Genomic DNA, 27,065 nt, shown 5'->3' with positions numbered 1-27,065 from the left:
GAAGAGAGCTGCTGTTTTGTCCACAATCAGATGTCTAGATACTGACCAAATATTTTAGGAAATAAAACTGTAAATATATGCTATTCCCAAAAGGTAACTGATAAACATGTTTCAATTGGATGCTTATCATTCTAGTAGAAATGTTTATGCTCATCCTCCATGTGTACATATTCAAAATTAATATATAATAGTATGGATTTGCATCTTTCTAAACCACATTTATCTTGTATGATAATCTACATATTATCCCACAAGTTACTTTTTCACTTATACTAAGTAGAGATATTGAGGAGGCAGTTGTATGTATGTCTCTGGCACTAAATACTGTTTATGTCAGATTTTTTCATTAAAATTCAAGCTATAGTGTATATCACTGTATGGTTATCAGAAAATGTCTGTATTCCTCTGACATGAGCAGTTGATTCTCTTTACAATTTTCTCTGTTGACCAATGCTCCCTCTGTAACAGAACACTGGACAAAAAATACATGACATTGGACATTAGTCAACAAAAAACAGTGATCTCTAAGAGACAAGAAAAAAGTGAGGTGAGCCCTCTGATGCCCTAATTTATTGCCTTTAGAGAATTTTCATGTTATGGTACAGTAAGGACTAATTCAGGCAAAGCTTTGTGTTTTCCCTAAGCTGAAGAAACAGAGCTGAGGGGTCCAGGGAGATCCTATAGCTAGAATTCACAGGACAGAATACCAGAGGAGAGAAATATAAACAGAGATAAAACTCAAGATTTGCAAAGGGATACAGCAGAATACGAATCAGCACATGATTGTGATAAAAATATCCAAGGCTAGGAAATGAACCATGCAAAAGGATTAGAAGAAATGTATTCAGCGCTCACACAGTACTGGGAATGTGCCTGTTAATAAGTTTTTATATCTATATTTGTTAATTATTTTGACAGGAAACATGAGGTTTCTAGATCAGAGACAAATTTTTAATTACTCAGAACATATGTTATCAGTCTTGCATGCTCCAGTTCCCCAAAGGGCAATGCACTGGGGGCAAAAATCTCTTGTGTGTGCATGGGGTCTATATAGGAGAGCTGTACACCTGATACCACTACTCCTCCAGAGAGAGGAAGACTTCTGCTTTTTAACATAAATGCTCTTTGTGGGATAAAGGATGAAGATCCCTAAGTCAGTTATTAATAGTACCAAGGGCCCTTTATCTTTAACTCCCAAGGCTTGTCTGCCATTCAAACATCCTTTTATTCAGGTACCAGCAGTCTGTTAAGAAAGCATTATTTTCCTGACTCCTGTCCCCACCAAACTACAGAATCTTATAATTGAGAAGAAATTGGGTAGTCAGAAGGCTCTTACCTCAGCAGTGGGGATTAATTATCCATAGAATAAGTGTTGTGGTCACACCTCAGAATTTAAAAGCAAGGCCTAAAATGATCAAACTATTTTCAACAGGAATACAAAAGTGCCTAGCACCTCTCAAGGTAGAATTCACATTGTCCGCCATCGAATTAAACAATTTCCAGGCAATAAGGAGAAACAACAGAAAAACCCGCAATAAGAAGATAAATTAAAAATTGAAACTGAATGTAATGTAAATGCTTTAATTAGCAGACAAGTACTGGGAAAAAAAAGGCATTTATAACTGTATTCCTTAAGTTAAAAGAACTAGAGGAAAATGAAACCTGATAAGTATGGAAGACATAAAAAATATCCTGATTGAAATTCTAGAGGTGACAATTATAATGCAGGAGACAAAGAATGCACTTGGTGGAATTAATAGCAGACTAGACATTGTGGACAAAAAGATTAGTGAACTTGAAGACATAACAATAGGAACTATCCAAAATGAAACAAAAAGGTTCATTTGAAAAAAACCAAAAAGAAGCAAACAGGCCATTAATGAACTATGCAACAATTTCAAGCAACATACTATATGTGCAACTGGAGTCCCTGGATAAGAGAAGAGAAAGGAGAATAAAGAAAAAATATTTGCAGAAAAAATGGCTGAAAATGTTTCAAATCTGATGAAAATTATGAACTCACATGCAAGATTCTCAACAAACCTCAAGAACAAGAAACATGAAGAAAACTATAACAAGGCAAGATCATGAAAATATTCTTTTATATTTTCTTCTAAAAATATCCCCTTTCCCTCATAATAATCACCATTTTCTACTTAAATTAGCCTTGCAGGAGAGTACTGTGATTGCTTTCCTTTTATTAAAGAATAATCCTCTTTTCTTAGAAAAGACATCCTTTCAGAACTTCGGGAGGATTCTTCATGATGTGAGGAGTGAGGAAAAGGATATGGCAGCCAGATCAGTTACATCAACCCCAGCAGTCAGAGGGCTGGCAGGTATCACAGCTGTCTCATTCTCAAGTCACCATCCGAGAAAGAAAGTACTTATGCCCGTGAGAGTTCTGTAGGCGTGAGAAAGAAAGATAGCAAGAGAACATCCAGTGAGAGTTAGCTTTCCCAGGTCCATCAGCCCGTGTTTGGGAAACCATTTCACTAACGATAACAGATAAGGGCTTTTATGTTCATTGTCCGAGGAGAGCTGCTTCAGTTTCCCCAGTCAATATATTTATGCCATGATTCAAGGTACTTCCCATTTCATTTCCTGACTCTTCTTTTGGCAGTCACTCTCAGTTCTTACGTTCAGTTAGCCTCTTGATTCTTCTTTAAATAAACAAATAATTAAAAAGGGGATGAAATCTTTATTTAGTCTCAAGAACAGGCTCTGGCAGAAGCAAAAACAGATCAGAACAGGTTCTGGAGAAGCTGAATGTCAGCTGTAACTGTCCCTTTAGACTGATAACTATGATTCTGTTTTTGAAACACCTTTGACAATTCTGTACAGAAATATACTACTTACTATGTAACTATCTTATTTCTATTTTTCTTCTTGAATAATCATAATTTTACATTTACATTTATTATCTCAAGTAATTTCAGAGTTATTAGCAGCATTGCTGTGCAACATTCTTTGGATTGGATTATTCTTCAAAAGGGAAATTGTTTTTTCATCTACTGTTTCCTTCCTGTATTGCTTAAAAGAATTAGAATAGGTATTGGTTACAAAGTTTTGAAGTATGTCCAGTGGAAGAGGTGACTTTGACTAAAAGAAAAAAATGTCTTTGAATCATCTTTTCCCCCAAAATATTCTGCTAATGATTACAGTATGCTTTATTTTATTTCTCAGCATAATGTAATAAACTGCATTTTGTTTTGCATTTGAGTAGACTGTGTCCCAGAACAATATTAAATAATCACAAACAGGCTGTGGTTTTTACTTTGGACTTTACTGCAGCATGAACTGTGAGGGGTGATGCAACTTTCCCTAATTGGCCCTTGTATGAAATCCTAATTCTGGACTTGTAATTCTATCCCAGCTCTAAATTCCGGGTAAGGTTATGTGAGGTTCTCAGACTAGACTCAGATAATGGTTGGTTATTATCATAAACAGCTAGTGAAGGCTTGACAAGAAGCTGGTGTTAAAGAATTCTGGGTGAAATTGAACCTCAGAGGACAGGAATACCCCACACCCCAGCTGCTAGCATATCCCGTAGCATCCATCCTGACCTGTTTAGCAGCATAGAAACCATATACTCAGTCAGGCCTAAAAGACTGCAGAGGGCTTTTAGTTTTCCAGGAACAACAGATTATTTCCGGAAAATAAAGTCCTTCCCTAGGAAAGAGCTGGTAATTTTGGATGTGCATCCTTGCGTGGGAGTCCTTGCAATTCCACTACAGATGTTGGTTGTTGCTAAGGCTTGATTATCTCTTAAGAAATGCTATAATTCGTTTTCTGTTGCCCAGAGCAACTTAGCTAGGGACGTAATCAGAATGCAACAAAAATGCTGCAAGGAAGACCAAGTTTATATTTGAAGCTACCTTATTTCCCTTACAAGTTTCCTCCTCTTTCCCTACATTCTTCTGGCATCCTGAATCCTCATACTCTTCCCTGATTACTCAGACATTTCTCCTGCCACTTACACAGGACTGAACTCTCCAAGCAGAAAACCCTTTCCTCATGAAATTTGCCTGCCCTGTTTCCATGATTACAGATTCCCAAAGATGAGGGTACAGGGCATCATAGAAATGGTCTGTCTTCTCAAGTTCAGAGATCCAGGAGAACCTGCTCCATCTGCAGCCCCAGTATCATAAGGGGTTAGTGGAGAACAAATCAAAAACTAAAATTACAGGCCATGTCTGAGTACAGAGTGGAGCAAAACTACCCTGAACAGTCACTGTTTCCCAAGGAATAGAGATTTTACTTTGTTGTTGTACTATGAGGAACAGGGATTTCCATTTCTTTATGTGAAAATTCCAGAGTCCATAATGCACAGAGAGAGCAGGGACAATGTGTAGTCTACAGTGACAAAATCAGAAGGGACAGAGGGCTAAGGGAGCTGTGGGTTTCTCTCCCACTTGTCTTTATCCATCTGGCTTTTAACCACTGCTCCACACTAAGTCAGCTTAGTGTCAGTTTTGCAAAATCTCCCCCTTGTTCACCTCCCTCGCCTCCAACGAGGACTCAGCGTGCTCCCCTCAGTATGTCTCTGTCATAGATTTTACTTCATGGTCCTCTTATCACTGATGAATTTCTCTCTCTCACCATAATACAAGTGTCGTGCCAATATGTTGCGTGTTATGTGAATTGTTCTCACAGGGCTTGGCACAGCATGGCATACAGTGGGTGGCTAACAAAAGTTCAGTCAAATGGTGATGTAAAGAGACATGATCTCATACCCGTGAAACAATCGTGTTGTTTATTCATCTTTACATTCATATCAGATACCCAGAAGTGTGAACTGTTTAAGGTAATGAAAAGATGCAAGTGTTATCACCCAGACGTGACCTGCTCTATTAAAGACTCAGAAGTGTGGCTTAGAACAGTTGTCTAGAATCCATGATCCATTTATCTGGCCTTCTGATAAAAATGGAAGCTGGTGAAAAGAATGGGAGTATGCATGTAAGGTAAAGAGAGTTATGCTGCTGACCTTTCTTGTGTGGTGACTAGCATGGGGCTCCCTGGCCCCAGAACAGCTGTGGACTTTCCTTGGAACCATATGGTAGAGGCATGAACCCTACACATGGGTCAGAAAGGGTCTCATTTCTTGTCCTCTCAAGGAAAGACAGATCAAGCTTGAAAGCTTGGTTCTTCCAAGAAATCAAAGCAGGAGGAACAAATAGACAATGTGATGCTATGTAGAAGCTGTCTTGTGTCGGGGGTGGGAGAAGGGAGGGCTGTGCGTGCTCTTCTGTGAGTCAGACAAAGTAACAGAGGCAAAAAGCAGGGGGAGTGTGAGGCCATGCCATGCAAGGAGGGGATCAAAGGGATGGAGACATAAGGCAATCTGTAATGGCACCATCTGGAGAAAGACCGCAGTGCCCTAGTTGGCACATCTCCAGATACTGCATGGTACTGAGCTGGCTCTGGCCAGACCGAAGCATTCATTTATAGCTAATAAGCAATCTTGTGATTGTTAACAAAATCTTCTGGGAGTTGATAACTGTTTCCATGACTCATGAAAATATGCATTGTTGTGAAGTGAAGTTATATATTCTCAGGAGCTATGGGGTTCAGAGAAATTTTTTCAGTAGCCCTTGCCATTGAAGTTACAAAGAGACCATGGATGTCAATTTTAATCATGCATAAAGTTTAGCACACGCTGCACCCAACCCAGGAGCAATGACAATCCAGGGACCAGCCTTACATGTAACTACTTGAATAATGTGACTAAATAATTTTGGCACCAAATCTGTGTTAACTTACTATGGGTAGAAAAGAATCAGCAAGCCAGCTGCCAGACATTTTGCTGGATACTCTAGTTATCTCATTTAGTTCTCATAACAAACTGATGGGGTATGACTTTACCAGTAAGAAAACTGAGACTGAAAGGTAAAATAAATTGCCTAAACCATACAGCTAGCAAATAATAAAAGTATATTTTGGAGCCATTTCTCTTAAACACTTTCCACTTGCAGCCATAATATTAATGGGCATAATGGTTATAGCAAGTGTTTACATAGCACTCCTTTTGTGCTCTAAGCATTTCTTTGAGGTGACATCACTCCAGCCTCCGTTTCCTCACAAAGATCAACAATTAGAAAGCTATCCATGAACAAAAGCCGCTCTTGGAAAAGCCCTGGAGCCTGCTTAATAAACTTCAGCAACATGGGGAGGGGGGTGGGTGGAGTCTGAGAATAACTACACAAGAAGAGAAGAAAGACAATTCATTTTGCCTACATCATCCCATCCTTGAAATGGATGAAATTCTTAAACATAAGACTTGAAAACCATTAAACTCCTACAAGAAAACATAGGAAAAACTTCTTGTCATTGATTTTGGCAGTAATTTTTTGGATATGACACCAAAACCATAAGCAGCAAAAGCAAAAATTAATAAGTAGAACTACATCAGATTTCTGCACAGCAAAAGAAATGCTCTTTTTCAACAGAATGAAAAGGTAACCTATGAAATGGGATAACATGTTTGTAAATCATATTGCTAATAAGCAGTTAATATTCTAAAATATATAAAGGTCTTATACAACTAAAAAAGCAAAAAAAATCTGATTAAAAATGGGTAGAGGAACTGACTAGACATTTTTCCAAAACAGACATACAAATGGCTAACAGGTACATGAGAAGAAGCTCCACATCACTAAATATCAGGGAAATGCAAATCAAGTCCATAATAAGTTATCACCACACTCCCGTTAAAATAGCTATTTTGGAAAAGATAAAAGATAACAAGTATTGATGAGGATGTAGAGAGAAGGGAACCCTTGTGCACTGTTGGTGGGAAAATTTGTGCAGCCACTATAAAACACAGTATGGAGGTTACTCAAAGAATTAAAAATAAAACCGCCATATGATCCAACAATCCCACTTCTCAGTATACATAAAGGAAATGAAAACAATATCTTGAAGGGATATCTGCACTGTCATGCTCACTGGAGTGTTATTCACAGTAGCCGAGGCATGGAAACAGCCCAACTGTCCCTTAAGGGATGATTTGATAAAGGAGTTGTAGTATAAATACACATAATAGGAAAATATTCACTTATGAGAAAGAAGGAAATCCTGCCATTTGAGACAACATGAATGGATCTTGAGAACATTATGCTAAGTGAAATAAGTCAGAGAAAGACAACTACTGTATGATGTCACTTATGTGGAATCTAAAGAAGCCAAACTCATAGAAACGGAGAGTGTTGGTTACCCAGGGCTGAGGTGTAGGGAAAAAGGGGAGATGTGGATCAAGGGGTCTGTTTCATACTGGTCTCAACCTATCAGTAACCAGTGTTGTTGCTGGACTGGCCCTTGTGGTCCTTATCATGATTGCAAGATGAGCTCAACAATAATAGAAAACTTTTGGGGAATAAAAAGGATTTTTACTCGAAGGTCCTGGAAATTACACAGCATACTTCAGCCCACACAGTGAGGTCAAGAATAGGGAAAATCAGGCAGCAGTTCTGAGGTTCTGCCTTTATTGGGATCAAATGTGGGGACCTAGGGTTTCAAGGCCTTCTGTTTATTGGTGAACTTAAGACATAGAACAGGAAGGGAAAAAACAAGCAGCCCAAGTGGTCAGTTACCAAAATCAACCAAGATCTCTGAAACCAGCTGTCACATCCTCTCAGTGACCTCCTCCAATAGTTGGGACGGGGTAGGATGGATATAAAGAGTATTGTGGGGGTTATGGAATAGTTCTTTATCTGATTGTGGTGGTGTGTATTACAATTCATAGAACTGTATATCCCCCCCCCACAAAAAAAGTCAGTTTTATTATATAATAGTTCTTTTAATGAAAAATAAAATGCAGGCTTTGCAGACAGACTTCCTAGGTTTGAATCATATACTAACTGTTTATCTTGAGATAGGTCATTTAATCTCCTTATTTCCCAATTTCTGTGTAAAAATAATGGTGGTAATAGTGACAGCCCCCTCATGGGGTTGTAGTGAACATTAAATGGGCTGAAACTTACAAGCATTTAGAACAACCCCTTGTGTATAGTAGATCCACAATAAATATTACTGATCATTACTAGTCCACACATACATTATGTGGGATTGATGTTTTAAGCTGTGTAATTTTAAAAGTATTACTTTTCAACAGTTTAAGTGTTCCTTAATTGATGAGTGGATAAAAAATTGGTCTGTCCAAACAATGGAATAACGTTCAGAAATAAAAAGGAAGTAAATACTTACCCGTGCTACAACATGGGTGAACCTTGTAAACATTACGCTAAGTGAAAAAGGCCACACATACTGTATGATTCCACTTGTATGAAATGTCCATAATAGGCAAATCTATAGAGACTGAAAGTCAGTGAGTGGTTGCCAGGGGACGGGAAGAAATGGTAAAAGGGATGGGATTTCTTTTTGGAATTTTAGAATTGTTTTGGAATAGATAACAGTGATGTTTGCACAACTCTGTAAATATATAAAAACTACCGAATTGTATACTTTAAAGATATAAAGATATGAACTTTGTGAATTATATCTCAATAAAGCTACTGCTATTAAAGAAAAAACTCTGAAACAAAGGAGCCTGAGTGGTGGGGGAGCAGCTCGAGCCTGGCTCTTTATCTAGTCATGTGGCAGGCAAGGTGTTTATTCAAGATAGCTGTCTTTGAAGTGGATGCCTCTTTGAAGTGGATCCCTGGCAATCAAAGCTTCAGTCAGACACTTGCATTACATGAAAGAAAAACTGTCAGGTACAAACTTCCAGTTATAAGATGAATAAGTTCGAGGGAATCTAATGCAGGGCATGATGATTATAGTTAAAAATACTGTATTGCGTACTTGAGAGTTGCTAAGAGAGTAAATCTTAAATGTTCTCAACACAAAAAAAGAAATAGTAACAATGTGATGGCGGTGTTTGCTAACACTAGCGGTAATCATTTTGCAATATGTAAATGCGGCAAATCAATACAGTGAACACCATAAACTTAGACAATGTTAATGTCAATTATATCAGTAAAACTGGAAAAGAAATTTTTTAATTGAAAATCACTTTATTTTATAAATTAGCTCATTTATTCTCATGACAACTTTATGAGAAAGATACCATTACTACCCCTGTTTTATAGTAAGAAAACTAAGGTCAGAGAATTTGAATAACTTGCCCAAGGTCATACATATTAAAGGGAAAAAAATGGGATTCAAAGCCAGGAAGTCTGAATCCAAAAACCATACTCTCAACATATTCTACTGTTCTATTTTCAAATATTCTGGAACCTAAGTGCTTCTCAGAATTTTAGACTTTGTAGCCAGACAGTGTCAAAAATCCAAAAGGGCATTGATAAGCCTGTAAACGGAAACACGCCTGACCAGGGTCCTAGGAATGAGAGAGGTGATAACCAAGTAACTGAATGGGAAAGACACCGAAACTTGTAGCAATATAATACACACTCCCACTGTAACACATCACCTCACCCAACACCTCTTGCTGGAACACCAGAGGTTGAGGGGAGACACCTGGAGGAAACTCAAAGGATCCGGGGAAGTCTGGCCCCCAGTGTTGAGGCAGATTCTACTTCCAACACGAGCAGCTGCCCCACTTTAGGACTGCCATACCTGCTGCTTCCCTGCCGTAGATCTGAGAGGTAGGAAAAACATATAAAATCTACAAACACCAAGCACACACTTCATGGAGAGAAGAAAAGTTCAGATCAAAATAGCTGACTTGGCTTTCTTATTTTCCAGGACTGCATCAAATGTATCTCACGAGGAATTCAGCCATCTCTGAACTCTGCGGGAAGAGACTGTCAGAGAAGACGTCCAGAAGCCAGGTAGAGTGACCTACCTTAGTGTTTCTGGGACTGAGGGACTTCTAGGGACACAGACTTTGAGTGTAAAACCAGAACAGTTGGTCACCGTCCACTCATGTTAGGGTCAGGTTAGCAAGAAACCTTAGGATTCTTCATTCCAGCGCATTCCAGCCATGTCAAGCTGTGCTCTTCACAGCTACAGAGGCCTCCAGTCATGCAAACGTGTTCTGACTGTGCGCATTTTATTCTGACTCTCACTTCAGCTAGTACTGCTCGAACGCCGGCACCCGTTTCCTTAGAATGGTGGCTTTATTCACTGACCTGGTCTGCTTAAATCAGATGGGATTATTTTGACTAGTTCCTGCCTCCCAGCCAGAGGGGCTGTAGAGCTTCCCGGCTTGTTTAGAATTTAACCCCATTCCCTTGAGCTGCTGACTCTCTGAACTGGTCATCAGATAGGTTGCCGTGAACCTGGGATAGAGATGTCAGACATGAATAGTGATACATTTCACCATTTAAAAACTTCTCAGTTACAAAGCAGTATCTGAAACTGGCCCTAATGAAGAATTTTGACTAATTGTTTTTCATTAGGTTTTTTAATCTCTTATACAATTAAGCTTCTCAGAAGCATGTGTCCTGTGAGCAGGACCACACAGTGCTCCCTGGGAAGCCTGAAGATGAGGTCCTTCAGCATGCATGAGCATTTGGATTGCAGGCAGTCTGACTTAAAAATCCCCATTATAAGCAAGGCTGAGCATGTGGTAAGAGGCATAGCCCCTGCCTTTAATTAAGAGAGTGCAGTCTAATTAGGCAACTGCATGCACGCGCGCACACACACGCACATACAAAAAATCCTGTAGTTCCCAGAGATTACAGATGTCAGGAGCTGTTAGTACAGAAACTCATTTCTAACCCACGAGGGAGGAGGGGAACCAGGTGTGAGTGCAAGCACTAAGGTTCCTGCCAACTGCAGCTGTTCCCTTCCAAACTGACCTCCTGACTTTGTCGCCTACACTTTGGAAAGACAACTGGATGCCCTGGGGTTGTCCTTTATGGAGGAAAGAATGACTCAGCCTTGGAAGGTGTGTGCAACACCCCATCTTCTCCTCTGCCCTGCTCACAGCCACCTGTGCAGTTCGGCCCCAGGGACCTTTCTGCTCTTTGCTCTGGCAGGGGGGCCTGCTAGAGTCCCATGATCTCTGATTATATTGGAGGAAGGACCCAGTCCTGAACAGATGGCCACCTTACTCACAGGGTACTTCATATCTGGCCAAGATAGGGTTATCTATCTAATGAGCAATCTAGCAAATGAGGTTGAACATGCAAGTATCCTTTTTTTGTATATGTATATTTTTTATTGAAGTATAGTCAGTTTACAATGTTGTGTCAATTTCTGGTGTACAACGTAATGCTTCAGTCGTACGTGAAAATATTCTTTTTCACCATAAGTTACTACAAGGTACTGAATATAGTTCCCTATGCTATACAGTATGAACTTGTTTATCTATTTTATATATGTTAGTACCTACAAAACTTAAACTCCCAATTTATCCCTTCCCACCCTCTTCCCCTGCTGGTAACCACAAGTTTGTTTTCTATGTCTGTGAGTCTGTTTCTGTTATGTAAATAAGTTCATTTGTCTTTTTTTTTTTTAAGATTTCACATACAAGTGACATTAGATGGTATTTTTCTTTCCCTTTCTGGCTTACTTCACTTAGAATAACAATCTCCAGGTATATCCATGTTGCTGCAAATGGCATTATTTTATTCCTTTTTTATGGCTGAGCAGTATTCCATTGTATAAATATACTACAGCTTCTTTATCCAGTCATCTGTTGATGGACATTTAGGTTGTTTCCATGTCTTGGCTATTGTATATAGTGCTGCTATGAACACTGGGGTGTATGTATCTTTTTGAATTAAGGTTCCCTCTGGTTATATGCCTAGGAGTGGGGTTGCTGGGTCATAAGGTAAGTCTATTTTTAGCCTTTTTGAGGAATCAAAATATTGTTTTCCATAATGGCCTCACCAAACTACATTCCCACCAACAGTGTGAGAGAGTTCCCTTTTCTCCACACCCTCTCCAGCATTTATCATTTGTGGACTTTTGAATGATGGCCATTCTGACTGGTGTGAGGTGATACCTCATTGTAGTTTTGATTTGCATTTCTCTGATAATTAGCGATATTCAGCATTTTTTCATGTGCCTATTGGCCATTTGTCTTCATTGGAGAATTGCTTGTGTCATTCTTCTGCCCATTTTTGGATTGGGTTGTTTGTTTTTTCATTATTAAGTTGTATGAGCTGTTTATACATTCTGGAAATTAAGCCCTTGTCAGTCTCATCAATTGCAAATATTTTCTCCCAATCCATAGATTGTTGTTTTGTTTTGCTTATGGTTTCCTTTGGTGTGCAAAAGCTTATAAGTTTAATTAGGTCCTAATTGTTTATTTTTGCTTTTATTTCTATTGCCTGGGTAGACTGTCCTAGGAAAACATTGCTGAGATTTATGTCAGAGAATGTTTTGCCTATGTTTTCTTCTAAGAAGTTTATAGTGTCTTGTCTTATGTTTGTTTAAGCCATTTTGAGTTTATTTTTTGTGTATGGAGTGAGGGAATATTCTAACTTCATTGATATGCATGCAGCTGTCCAGTTTTCCCAATACTATTTGCTGAAGAGACTGTCTTTATTCCATTGTATATTCTTGCCTCCTTTGTCAAAGATTAATTGACCGTAGGTCTGTGGGTTTATTTCTGGGCTCTCTATTTGGTTCGATTGATCCATGTGTCTGTTTTCATGCCAATACAATGCTGTTTTGATTACTGTAGCTCTGTAGTATTGTCCGAAGTTTGAGAGGGTTGTTCCTCCAGCTTCATTCTTTTTCTTCAGTATTGTTTTGGCAATTCTGGGTCTCTTGTGATCATCTCAGCTGTTGGCTTATAGGCAGTAGACCATCAGGCAGGCTGAGTTAGCCTTAGTATAAGGTATAGGAGAACCTTACAGAGACCAACCAGGTACCAGATGGAATGAGACAGCATTACATACATTTAGATTGTGAAGGATCACGATCTCTTATGAACAAACAGCAGGCTGGCCAGTTCCTACCAGGGAGATGCCATTATAGAGGGAAGTTCTAAGGAAGAGCAGCTTCATGCTAATGAGAGAAGTGTTTGTTCATTCTTACTGTCTGTTGCAGTGATTCTCAGACTTCAGCTTTAGAGGATCACCTGGAAGGATTTTAAAACACAAAGTAGGTCGAGGTGTGGGACCAGAGAATTTGCATTTCTAGAAAGTTCCGAGGTGAAGATCATGGGTTCAAGGACCACACTTTAAGAGGTGTGGATCTACAGGAAATAATATATGTAACTATATATTCTTCTGCAGACCCAGCCCATACAGAAATTGTTACGAAGTGTCATAGACCAACATGACCAGGTATTTGTTGGAAAAAAGAGGGGTGGAAACTCACAAACAACATTCAGTCAATTAACTAGCAAGTATTCACTGAGGACCTGCCATGTGCAAAACTAGGTCCTAAACTCTGGAAAGATTCAAAAGAGGTGTCGAATTTGATTGGAATCTAATTTGGAAAAATCTTTCTATAGGCCATTTAGTCAGTGTATATAAAAAGCCTTAAAGTTTACTGTTCTTTAACCAAGCAACTCCATGTCTAGGAATTTATCCCAGGAAAATAATTACAGATGTTGACAAAGATTAAACTAAGGAAATGTTGACTGAAGCTTTTGTAAAGTGAAAAGGTGGAAATCTAAATGATCGACAAATATAAATGTAAATGACTAACAGATACTACATTCTCTCTCATGCATGTGTGTGCGTTTCTCTCTCTCTCTCTCTCTCACAAACATACACACACACACACATTCATTCACTCACTCACTCACTCACTCACTCATTCTTCCCATGGTTCTCTAGACCAGTGGTTCTCAGAATGTCTGGAGACACTTTTAGTCATCACAGCTCAGGAGGCGGAGTGCTCCTGGTATCTAGTGAGTAGAGGCCAGGGATGCTGCTGAACATCCCATGATGCACAGGGCAGCTCTCATAACAAAGACTCATCTGGCCCAAGAATCGGTGGTGCTGATAATGAGAAACCCTGATCTAGCTTCACTTGCCAGAGAATTCCAGCAGAGCCGCATTGACTGTAAGGACTATATTTCATAGAATCAGGCCCAGCCGCACAGTGAAGGACTTCATTCCCCTCAGGGTCTCATGCTATTATTTCTGTGTTGCAGGAACTGTCTCAGGTGAATTTGTACCTGGGTCATGTAGGCTTTTTCCCTTAGCTTCTACCCATGTTGTGGCAGTTCAGAGAGAAATTCCTGCACAGCTGCTCATACCCGCCTCCAGGAGACAACGATGCAGCCCAGTCCACAGGCCTTTGGTGCCCCTAGAGCTGGCTAAAGCAGTCCACACAGTGTTGGCCTTGCCGCAGCTCTGTGGAGTCTAGTTACCTGAAAACCAAAGCCTCTGCTTTGGGCCGGCCTTATACAACACCCTGTGAGAAGGGTTCCTTTGGCTTCTGCCTGCAGCCACGCTCCGTAAGACTGCAGAAAAAACTTGTGGGGCCTGGCCAGGGACTAAAAGCTGGGAAAAAAACCGTACTGTCCTCATCTCAGGTACCTGAGCCAAACCACTTTTCTCATCCTGTTGACAAAAATCGGCAAACAAATAAACATTTGCAAATCCATATACACAGAGTAAAAGTAAATACTATGAGTTTCTAAAGGCGCAGTTATTTCATTTGACATTTTCCACAACCAGCCAAATGGGTTAAGCTAATTTCTATTTCTTTGCCTTTGCTCATCCTCTAATAGAAGATTGCCCCACTTCCTTTCTGTCTACCTTCTGTCTAAATCTTACTGTCTTTTAAGACCTACTTCTCGTCTCCTCCAGGAAGTTTCCAAAATCAGTTAGAATGCTTTTGGCTCTAAGTAGCAGAATATTTAAAATAATTAGTCGTCATTATTTCATGTAAAAAGAAGCTTGAAGCTAGAGAGTTCCAGAGTTAAGCAATTCAACAGCCTAATGACTTCTCTCCAATTCTCTTGGTTTTGTCTCATGGTCACAAAATGGCTGCCACAACATCTCATCATTTTGGAAATAGCCAAAGACAAGAAGTTAAGGAAAATGCCTCTCCCATGCTGAGTACATAAGAAGGAATTTATTAGAAGACTTTTTCTTTTTTTGTCAGAGAGGAAATTCTTTCCCAAAAGTCCCTAATAGATATATCTTTATATTTCATTGGCCGGAACAAAGCCAATCATTGAGATTAGTGTAATGGGCTTTAGAAACATTGTGGGTCATTCCTTGTACCTGGAGGAGGGACCCAACTTACCTTAGAATATTGCTGCTCCAAAAAAAAAAAGAAAAGAAAAGAAAACCACATGTGCTTTGGGAGTACTTAAAAGGAGACTGGGGCTAACCCGTTACAATGCAGAGTAGCATAAAACCATCTTGGATACTATACGTAGTTAACTTAAAACTTACTTGAACTTGTTGATGACAAAAAACATATCAAGAGAGATACAGATTTAAGACCACAGACCCTCCTTGTTCTTTTCTATCATTTGCTATGCAACAAACTCAGTGAAATGTACCATAAAGGAGAGAGTATTGCAGTGAGAGTTAGCAAATGTAGGTTTTAGTCCCAATCCTAAATAGCAAGCCACTTAACTATCTCTGAGTCTCAATTTCTGTCACTCCTGGCAGTCTAATCTTCTCAAATACAGAAAATGGCACCTTGGGAAAGCTGGAAGCTGAAAACAAGTGTCCCTCATGGGCTGCCCCTGCTCACTTCTTCACCCTTCCCAGCCTTCCCCAGGATAGGAAGCTGTCATGAGCCATGGTCATGACTACTTAAAGTTCCTAAGTGCCAACAACAGAAGCTAGAGACTGAACACTGAAACACTGAATCCTGGACCTTAGGAACATTGAATAGAACATCTGCTAAGTGCAAGCCAAGAGTAGAAATGTTTGGAATTTCTAAGTGACCAAAACCCAAGAGAAGGATTTTATTCAGGACATTAGAATTTTTTTTTAAGTACTTTTTTAACTTCATTTTTTGGAGTAATTTTTGATTGACAGTAAAATTCAGAAGAAGTTGCCCCTTGTCCCTACACATGAATAGCCTCCCTATTATCAGTATCATTCACCACAATGGTACATTTGTTATTAAGAATAAGTCTGCATTGACTCACCATAATCATAATCATAATCCATCGATTACCTTAGGGTTCACTCTTGCTGCTGTGCATTCTGTGGATTTTGACAAATGTATAATGACAATATATCTATCATTATCATACCATATAAAGTATTTTCTCTGGCCTAAAAATCCTCGATGTGTTTCCCTCTTGCTTCTTCTCCATCTCTGTCAATTGATCTTTTTATGGTCTTTGTAGTTTGCCTTTTTCAGAAAGTTGCATAGTTGGAATCATACAGTACGTAGCCTTTTCAGATTGGCTTCTTTCACTTAGTAATATGCACTTAAGTTTCCTCCATGTCTTTTTGTGACTTGATAACTCCATTTTTATGACAGATGTTAAGAGATTTACTCTCTTAATAACTTTCATATGTATTTACAGCAGCTGTATGTATAGTTACCATGTCGTACAGTACATCCCAAGCACTTACTCATCTTACAGCTGTTAAGTTTGCACCTTTTGACCATCTTTTCCAATCCCCTCCTCCACCCCCTACCTCTGGTAACAATAAATATGGTTTCTTTTTCTATGAGATAGGGTTATACTTTCATTCTTTTATACGTGAATATCCAATTTTCCCAGGACCATTTATTTATTAAAGAAAATGTCTTTTCTCCATTGAGTATCCTTGGCCCCCTTGTCAAATATAAGTTGACCGTGTATACTAGGGTTTATTTCTGGGTTCTCAATCCTTTTCCCTCGGTCTGTTTGTCTGTTCTTATGCCAGTACCATACTGTTTTGATTACTATAGCTTTCCTGCTTTCTTCCTCTTTCTCTAAATTGTTTTAGCTATTCAGGCTATTTGTGGTTCCATATAAGTTTTTGGATTTTTTTTCATATTTCTGTACAAAGTGCCATTGGAATCTTACAGGGATTGTATTGAATCTATAGACGGCTTTGGGTAGTATGGACATTTTAACAGTGTTAGTTCTTCCAGTCCATGAACATGGCCTACCTTTCCATTTAATTGTGTCTTTGATTTTTTTTTTTATCGATGTCTTGTATTTTTTAGAGTAGAGAACTTTCACTTCCTTGGTTAAATTTATTCCTAAGTTTCATTGTTTTTGACGCTGTTGTAAATAGGATCAATTTCATTTCTTTTTCAGACATTTTGTTGTTAGTGTATAGAAACACTATTAATTTTTGTTAATTTTGTATCCTGCAACTTTACTGAATTCACGGATTAGATATATAGTCATCTCCCCTGATCCACAGTGTCACTTTCTGTGGTTTCAGTTGCTCACAGCCTAATCATGGTCTGAAAATATTAAATGGAAAATTCCAGAAATAAAAAAAATTTATAAATTGCAAATTGCCCACTGATCTGAATAGTGTGATAAAATCTTGTATCATCTCACTCTGTTCTGCCTGGGATGTGATTTATTCCTTTGTCCAGCATGTGCATGCTATATACACTACCTGCCCACTAGTACCTGTATAGGGAAAAGCATGCATAGGCTTCAGTACTAACCGTGATATCAGGCATCCATGGGGGTCTTCGAATGTGTCCCCCACAAATAAGAGAGTGACTAGGATAAAAGGTGTTTTTAGTGGAGTCTTCAGGATTTTCTATGTATAAAATCACATCATCTCCAAATAGAGACAGTTTTACTTCTTTCTTTCTAATTCTGATGCCTTTTATTTCTTTTTGTTGCCTGGTTGCTCTGGCTAGAACTTCCAGTGCACTGTTGGCTAGGAGTGGTGAGAGTGGGCACCTTTGTCTTCTTCCTAATCTTAGAGAAAAAGCTTTCAATCTTCCTTCATTAAGGATGTTAGTTGTGGGCTTGTTGTATATGACCTTTATTACATTGAGATATGTTCCTTCTTTACCTAATTTGTTAAGCATTTTTATCCTAAATGGATATTGAATTTTGTCAAATACTTGTTCTGCTCTATTTAGATGATAACATCATGCTTTTCCTTCATCATTATTAACGTGATATAACACATTGACTGACTTGTGGTTATTGAAATATCCTATCATCTTAGGGATAAATTCCCCTTGATTGTGGTGAATGACCCTTTAATGTGCTGCTGAATTTGGTTTGTTAATATTTTGTTGAGAATTTTTGCTTCTATATTTATCAGGGATATTGACCTGTAGTTTTCTTTCCTAGTAGTGTTTTATTTTATGCTTTTGGTATCAGAATAATGCTGGCCTCATAAAAAATGAGCTCCTCTTTGTTTTTTTTTTTTGGAAGAGTTTGAGAAGGATTGGTGTCAGTTCTTCTTTAAATAATTGGTAAAATTCAAAAGCAAAGCCATCTAGTACTGGGTGTTTTTTTGTTGGGAGATTTTTGATTACTGATTAAATCTACTTGCTAGTAATTCTATTCAGATTTTCTGTTTTTTCTTGATTCAGTCTTAGTACATTGTATGTTTCTGAGAATTTTTCCATTTGTTCTAGTTTGTACAGTGTGTTGGCATATAGTTGTTTGTAGTAGCTTCTAATGATCCTTTGTATTTATGTGGTATATGCTGTAATGACTCCTTTTTTATTTATAATTTTGTTGGTTTGGGTCTCCTCTTGTTTCTTTGGTTAGTCCAACTAAAGGTTTGTCAATTTTGTTTTTATTTTCAAAGAATCAACTTTTAGTTTGGTTAATCTTTTCCAGTGTTTTTCTGTTCTTTATTTCAGTTATTTCTGCTCTAATCTATATTATTCCTTCTGCTAAATTTGGTCTTAGTTTATTCTTCTTTTTCTGGTTCCTTAAGGAGTAGAGTTAGAGTTAGGTGATTTATTTGGGATCTTTCTTGCTTCTTGATGTAGGTTTTTATTGTTACAAGCTTCCCTCTTAGAATTGCTTTTGCTGCATCCCAAAAGTTTTGGTATATTGTGTTGCCATTCATGGATTCTCCGGATTTACTCTAGTGATTTCTAGGCTCATACTATTTTGATAAGAGAAGATACTTGGAACGATTTCAGTCTTTATGAATTTTCTGAGAGTTGGTTTATGGCCTAACATATCTAGAAAATGTTCCAGGTGTGATTGAGAAAAATGTGTGTTCCGCTGTTGTCCAATTGAATGTTCTGAATATGTCTGTTGGGTCCATTTGGCCAATAGTGTTGTTCAAATCTGCTATTTCTTTATTGCTTCTCTGTCTGAGAGCAAGATATCAAATCCCCAACTATTATTGTATTCCTGTTTATTTTTCCTTCTGTTAGTTTCTGCTTTCCGTATTTAGGTGCGCCAACATGGGGTACATAAATATTTACAATTTTTTAATCTTCTTCATAGATTGACCTCTTTATCATTATATAGTAACTTCTTTGTTTCTTTTTTAGCATTTTTAGTTTAAAGTCTACTTTTTCTGATATAAGTATAGAACCCCTGCTTTTTTGTTGTTGCTGACATTTGCTTGAAATACCTTTCGTTCATTCCTTCACACTTAGTCTGTGTGCATTTTTAAAGCTAAAGTGAGTCTTTGTGGAAGCATATTGTTGGATCTTGATTTTTCTTATTCCTTTAGCCATTCTGTGTCTTTTGATTAGAGATTTTGATGTATTTCCACTTAAAGTAATTATGAATAGGCAAAGACTTACTATTGCCTTTTTGTTAATTGTTTTCAGGTTTTTTATAAATCCATTACTGCTTGTTTCTTATACTGCTGTCTTTTTTTGTGTGTTTTGATGTCTATTGATATCAGTATGCTTTGACTTCTTTATCATGTTCTTTTGTGTAATTGCTAAAAATTTCCCCCTTGTGTTTACCATGAAGCTTACGTTAAATATCTTAAGCTGTTACCAGTTTAAAATAAGGGTTTAAATTTTAACTTCAAGAGGATTCCTGTACTTCATACTTTTACTCCCCCTTCCCCACATTTTAGGTTATTGATGCTACAATTTATGTATTTTTATATTGTGTAACTAATAAGATTATTGTTGTTATGGATATTTTGACTTCATTTGTTTTTTAACTTTTAAACTAGAATTGTAAGTCAATTATGTACCACCGTTATCATATTACAGAATCTAATGTTGACTATATATTTACCATTAACCAGTGAGTTTTATGCTACATTCTTGTTTTTATGGTGTTAATTAGTGTTCTTTTGCTTTCACTAAAATAACTCCCTTTAGCATTTCTTGTAAGACATATCTAATGGTAATGAATTTCTTCAGCTTTTGTCTGTTAGGAGAGTCTTTGTACCTCTATTTGTGGAGAACAGCTTCACTAGGTATGGAAGTCTTGGTTGACAGTTTTTTTCTTTCAATATTTTGAGTGTGTCACCCCATTCTCTCCTGGACTGAGATGTTTCCACTGAGAAATCCACCAACAGTCTTATGGGGGCTACTTTGTATATTACTTCTCTCTTCCCTTGATGCTTTTAAAATTATTTTTTTGTCTTGACTTCTGACAGTTATAATGTGTCTCAATGTAGCCCTATTCAGGTTCAATCTATTTAGGGTCCTCTTGGGCCTTTTGGATCTGGATGCCATTTCTCTCCCCAGGTTTGGGAAATTTTTAGCCATTATTGCTTTAAATATACTTTCTGTTCCTTTCTCTTTCTCTTCTCCTTCTAATTCCATAATGTTGTTTCTTCACATTGTGTACCATAGGTCCTATAGGCGTTCTTCACTCCTGTTTGTTCTTTTTTATTTTTGCTCCTAAGATTGGATACTTTTGAATGGCCTATTTTTCAGGTTGCTGAGTGTTTTGTGTGTATGGTCAAGTATGCTTTTGAAGCTCTCTATTGAATTCTTCAGTTCAGTTATTCCATTTTTCAGCTCTTAGATGTCTTTTTTTTTTTTTTATGGTTTCTACTCCTTTTTGGAACTTCTTGTTTTGTTCATGCATTGTTTTCTTTTAATTTTTAGTCACCTGTCTGTGTTTTCTTACAGTTTACTAAACTTCTTTAAGAGGATTATTTTGTATTCCTTGTCTGGTAGTTCATAGATCTCCATTTATTTACAGTCAGTTATTGGAGCTTTATTAGTTTCTTTTGGTGGTGTCATATTTATCTAACTTTTCAGATAAGTAGACTCCTTACATTGGTATCTGCGTAGTTGAATAAGCAGACTCTTCTCTAGACTTTACACATTTGCTTTGGCAGAGACTTTTTTTTTTTTTTAACAAATCAGCTCAGTTTAGGTTTCTGGGCATGTCTGCTAGTAATGCCCCTGGTAGGCAGGGCCTGCTATTAGGGTCTGTTTTTGGATGAGGCAACTATTTGACCTCTGAGTTCAGGATGAGGGGTGTGCCACTGGCTGAGAAGCTGGATATGCCTGCTGGCTTGGTTTGCTGCCCAAGTGAGGCTGTAAGAAGGAATTTACAGTTGCCTGGTTTCTCTGGTGTTGCTTACTAGATGGTCTTGACTGGGTACTTTACTCAGCAGTAGGCAGGGCTGTGAATTAGCTTCCTTGCCCTGCCACGGCAGTAGGACAAGACCCAGGGCTTATATGCCTTGTGTTTGGAGAAGTCGAGCAAGTGTGTGCACTGAATTCCCTGCCATGTGAAGCCACTGGTTTTGCCCTGAAGATGGGAAAACTGTACTGTCTGTCCAAGTGCTGCTGTAAGTGAGCACTGTTGAATGGGCATTGCAGCTTCCTGTATGATCTGATTAGTTTCCCTGTTTGTGCATAAATGGGGCTACGGAGTAGCTTCCCTGCCCAGGCACAGCAGTAGAAGCAGCTCTAAGGTCAGTAAGTCTCTTTGTTTGTGGCCTTAACTCAAGCTGACCCATGCCTCAACTTCCCTTGGGTTGAAAAGGACCGCTGGCTTTGCTCTGCAGACTAAACTTTGCCTGCCCGTCTCTTGGCTTGAGCATTGTTGGGTTACCAGCTTCCAGGTGTTGTCTCTAGTTCTTCTGGTCAGATGGGGCCAGAAGCCAGGCTCCACAGCAGGTGAGCTCTCAGTTCCCTGCCTGCGTGGGGCAGGGAGGGGCCACTCCAGGCAACTCCTAGTTTTCCTGAAGAGGCTTTCCAGTCAGGAGGGGCCAGGAGCTAACGTCAGCCTTAGGTGTGCTATGGGTTAATTCCTCTGCCTGGACGTAGCAGCGGAGCTCTTAACACCTGGTACTGGCTTTGCCCTGGACGTGAGCTCTGCCCGCTCTCAGGTGGAGTGTTGCTAGGTTGCTAGCTTCCCTCCAGCCCAGCTGGTCATCTGGGGCCAGGAGTCATGCTTGCAGCAGCAGGTGGAGCTGTGACTCAGATCCCTTGCCTGGGCATGGGCAAACCAGGCTCTAAGGCTGGCAAAACTTTAAGGACTCGAATCAGGCAGACCTGCACTCCACTGAGTTTCCTGGTCAAAGTGTACCACTAACTTAGTTCTACACTTGAGCAAATCTGCTGGTTTGCAGCTTGGCAGGAAGGAACTTAGTCTGCCAAGATTTGAGTGCTGTGGTTGCAAGCCTCTCCTCTCTTCTCCTTCACAGTCAAATGCCCAGTGGTTGAGTCCTGTAGACTCCCATGGGGTGACACTAGAGTGGGGGCTCCCACCAAGCCACACACTGGCGGGGAGCTAGATGTCCCTCCCAGGCTCTGTTTTCCTGTGGAGGAACTACAGACTCAGAGGAGACCAACCACATGGTACTACCCTGGCCTGGGGTGGGGGCAACGTGGTCAGCATGTAGCCATTTCTTCTTGCCCATTCAGTGCAGTCTGTCTTGGTCTCTGTGGTATTGGAGGTGCTTCAGCCTCATCCCCATGTTCTAGGATTCTCTCAGTGGTGTCCTGTCCATGAATAGTTTTAGTTTTTCTTCTTGTGAGGGGGAGTGAAGTCAGGGGTGACCTGACCTTCATCTTGGTGAAGTCACTCTCCAGCTCATTTCTTTTCAGCACCAAATAATATTCCACTGTCTGAATGTACCATGATTTATCTGAATTTTTAAAAGTTGTCATGTGATTGACTCAGATTGGTCTGCATGCCTCCCTCCAAATCCTAGCTTCTCTGTCACTCTGATACACTCAAATCATTATCATCATCAGTGCTTACATTTGTTAGTGGTCTATGTGCCAGACATTCTGCTGAAAGCTTTGCACATCTTTATATTATATGATCCTCACAACAATCCTTTGAGTTGGATTTTATTGTCATCTTATTTGTTCAGGTAAGGAAACAGGCTTGGTGATGGAAAGCAGGGTGCCCAAGGTCATACTCGTAAAGCAAACTTGGCTACAATCATATCAAATGCAATTTGGCCTCAAAAGGTATCTGTCTTTTTCAGTTTTCCATTCCCAGAACATATTGCAGAGCCCACACACAGTAGCTACTTACGCAATAATTTTGGAATAGATTGATACAAATTGTGTTGTCCTGCATGACCTGTTGTTCTAATAGAATTAAAGGCCAGGGGTTCTCAGGACGTGAATTGAGAGGAGTGTCTTTTGTGTGCTCCATACTCTCTGGGAGACAGATGTTTTGCAGTGTATCAGGACCATTTCATAGATGGAAAAATTGAGGTCGATCGAAGTTAATTGCTAGAGGAGATTAGAGCTATGAAAAGAACTTAGATTTCCTGGTTTCTAGTACCAGCCTCTTCTCAGGCCAGTGAAAGTCCTCATTGCTAAGCGTGTTATTTAGCAGATTTGACTCCCAGTACACTCCACAATGATATCAGCCACCAGATAGTACCCCTAGTTGCTCCTACTTATGTTTCATTTTTGTTCTCAGTTCCATTTCCCCTTTCCAGTTTGAAGCTCTTCTCAGTAATTCTTATCCGTTTCATCATTTGGTCTTTGACACACACATCAAACCAAATGTCAGAACAAATATTCACAGAGCAATTATAGCAGATGGCTCATGCTGTGAAATGACACTGAGCTGCAGCCGAGCATGCTTTTTGCCCATTTCAAGAACAACAGATTCTGAATTTGGAAAGAAGATAATTGTAACTCATGTGTCTTCCACCCTTCTGCTTCCTGCCTTAGTTCAGGCACCTCCAGGACCTCCTCCGCTGTAACTGATTATGCAGTAATATTTATTAAGCAGAAGCAGAAGAGAAATGCTGGTCATTTGCACTTCTCTATGGTATCTCCTATTTTCCATCAAGTATCCTTGAACTCAGTTCATGCTGGCAAGTATTTGCTGAGCTCGTATGGTTGAGTCCTTACCTTAGGCACCATCCTAGCCGCCCACTGAGGCAGTGGAAAGAAGAATGAAAGCTAGCATCCATCCTCAGACTGTGTTACAAGGCAATATTTGACCAACCATGTGAGAGGGCTACTTAGAGCTACAGCAGTTCAAAGGAGGAATAAGATACTTCCACCCAGGCAATCAAGAAATCTGCATGGTGGAGCTGCCTTTGGAATTGGGCCTGCAGAAATGGGTAAGATTTCTCCAACCAGCGAGTGTCAGGGAGGGCACATCAGGCTGAAGGGACATGGACGTGTGCTCCTGGATATGGAGAATGTTCAAGGACTATCTAGCTGTTTACTCAGGCTAATCAGAGGGTATGTGTTATGAGTCTTGGAAGATGAGACTAGAAACGAAGTGTGGAGGGTCTTGAAAACTATAATAAGGAACTTGAACCTTGATCTGAGGAACTGGGGAATGTTGAGGTGGGGATGACTTTCCTGTCTGTCACCTTAAATTTCTAGGTCAGCTAACATCTAGGAGAGAAGTGTCATTGAATGGTCTTTCCCATATATTCCTCCACAAAAAAGGAAAATTTACAGATCAAATTGGCAGAGCCTCCAGCATTCTTTGGATCTGTTACTCCTAGTGGGCTAGTGCTGAGCTTCAGAGACAGAATCCAGGCTTCAGCCTGCCTCGTGCCATTTCTGGTCCCTGCCCCATGGGCCCCCTTTTCACTTCCTCTTCCCACTTTCTGTTTCCATGTGATGCGTGCCCAGGGCCCAGCCCCTAGGGATGAACTCAGACTGCGCTCCATCGACCCAACTGTCCAGTATCATGGCAGAGGGAAGGGATACCTCACTTTACCTCAACCATGTTCCCAAACTCAGTTTTGTCAAAGAAGCCCTCTTTGGGAGGGGGAATTGGAAGTAATGTTGGGTATGGACTCAGCTGTTAACAAAAAAAAGCACTTCATTTCCCCTTTGGATACTATTCCCTGAGGCCTTCCTGTTCTACTCTGTCTTTCCCTTCTGGGTGGGCCAGACCATCCTCCTGGAAATAAAAGCAGAGAGAATCTATGCATCAACAGCTGTGTCCCCATTCACCCTTCGCTGCAACCCAGAGAGAATGTGTCCATCACTTCTTCATCCCTCAGTTCCTTCAGGCAACATTGCTGTTAAGTCCAGCTTGGAAGCAATGTGGGTAAGAAACTGCTTGATATTTGTAATACTTGCTCTAACCTCTACAAAAACCAAACCCTCCAGGACCCTAGGATCACACAGGCTCCATTTACCTCTATTTGCAGAACTCACATTCTTCTCCTTCACCTCATTCTTCATACTTGCTCTCAGCTCTCAAATTCTAGAATTCCCACCCATAGTAACACCTCTAAAGACCATTTACCTCATTTGTATGCAGGTGTTCTCCTGAGGAGGAGCCCCACAGGTCACAGGTGTCCTACCCCAATGGCAGAAGCACCTCTACTCTAACATCCACGGTGTCCTTGGCTTACCTTACTCTGTAGTTACACAGTTCAAACATTCTGCAGGCTCCCCTCTGTATTTTGTTTCCCCACACAATCTTTTGTAATCCATATATGTTACTCTGAATCCACGGACCTCACCCATTCTTTTCTTCTTACCAACCCTGGTCTCTTTCCCCTTCCGACTCAGGATTATCAGTCTGATCAATACTGCCTTCTCATTAGCCCCTACCTATCTTCTGAAATACGTTAGCTTCCTCCAAAAAGGTGCCCTTCAGGACATTTTTTTCCTATTTATTCTTGTTGTCTTTTCTTAGACTACATTGCAAAAAGAATATAATATTAATAGGATAATTATGAAAATCTCTTATTATAATCCCTCCCTCTAAACTGTTTAAAATGTTAATTGCCTCTACCCCTTCCTCCAAATGGTGACATCCTTTTATGAACTCTTCTGCTGCATCAAAAGCAGTATCTTTTGTTTTCCATGGCTTTGATCTATTTATTTATCCCATTGTTCTGAACGATAACTATAAGGCCATTGTCCAGAGAGTTTTTAATTTGTTGGGTCACTTCTTCTAAACTCAGGCTTTCTTGACTCTTGGCTACCTGCGGGCTGAAAGGCAAACTCTGTTTTCATTTCGTTTCAGCACCCTCCAGGGTGTGAGGAGGAGATAGGAAATGTAGACCTGTACCCTCTCCTTGCTTTCTGGTTTAAACAGCCCTAACCTTAGCTTGCGCTATTGTCAGAAAGTCAGATCTCTGCCTCCATCTCCTGCCGTGGACTGCAGGGCCTGCTGTGTGGGTTGGTCCTGATCCTTCAGTCTCTCTTGAGCTTGTCACAACAGTATCTTGCTCATGCCCGTACTGTGTACCATCTGCTTGGGGGTTGCTTGCCCCCTTGAGGTGTGAGGCCCAAAGGGATCCTCTTGGAACCCATGCATGCACAACCCCAGAAAGAAGCATGTGGGAATTGATGCTTGGGGGAGCATAAGTCTGATTATGGCTGGTTGGAGAGACTGGGGATCCGTGGCCCTTGGAACACTTCTTGCAAGACCCCACGATCATCTCGTCACACAGCTATGTCCAGCTTGGGGATGCACTGCCTTATCTTTACAGTCCTGCCTTCTCTGACTCACTCCCCTTTTATCTTCACTCCTCGTTGATCAGTGCACTCCCAGTGAAGTGTTAACACAAAAGATTTTCTTCTGTATTTTGGGGAAACCAAGCTAAGAAAAGAGCCACAACAACCAGTTTGAACATTAATTAGATTTAGCCCCCTTCCACTTTTAATTTTACATCATTCTTACTTTAGACTTCAGTGTATTGTGTAAATGCCTTCGTGCCTCATCCCCAATGATGGTTCCTCTATGACTACTCTCATTTACCCTGAGGCATGAGCTTGGATGAGAAGCATAATCATCCCCAAAGGAACCTGTTCGTATATCATTGTATGTCACTGGGTCTAACCCAGGATGCTTTCATGTTGTAATTTGCAGCTAAGCCTACCCTGTCTTTCTGGAATGACCTTAGAGCACTGCAAGGAGGGGATTCACTTCCCCCAAAGCTAGCCAA

General features: G+C 39.8%; 1 long non-coding RNA gene across 5 annotated transcripts in view; it reads left to right on the top strand.

Annotated features, from left to right (window-relative positions):
• LOC105071308 (uncharacterized) overlaps positions 1-27,065 on the top strand; it is a 378,482-nt gene that overhangs the window by 296,847 nt on the left and 54,570 nt on the right. For all 5 annotated transcript variants that reach the window (XR_012510237.1, XR_012510238.1, XR_012510236.1 and 2 more), the window contains one exon: positions 9,703-9,788. This is a non-coding gene — a long non-coding RNA (uncharacterized LOC105071308). The remainder of the gene's footprint in view (positions 1-9,702; positions 9,789-27,065) is intronic.

The sequence above is a fragment of the Camelus bactrianus genome, chromosome 11 (genome assembly GCF_048773025.1).
Source record: "Camelus bactrianus isolate YW-2024 breed Bactrian camel chromosome 11, ASM4877302v1, whole genome shotgun sequence".
NCBI lineage: Eukaryota > Metazoa > Chordata > Mammalia > Artiodactyla > Camelidae > Camelus > Camelus bactrianus.
Note: the sequence above shows the minus strand (reverse complement) of the source record. Positions and strands in the feature narration are given on the sequence as shown.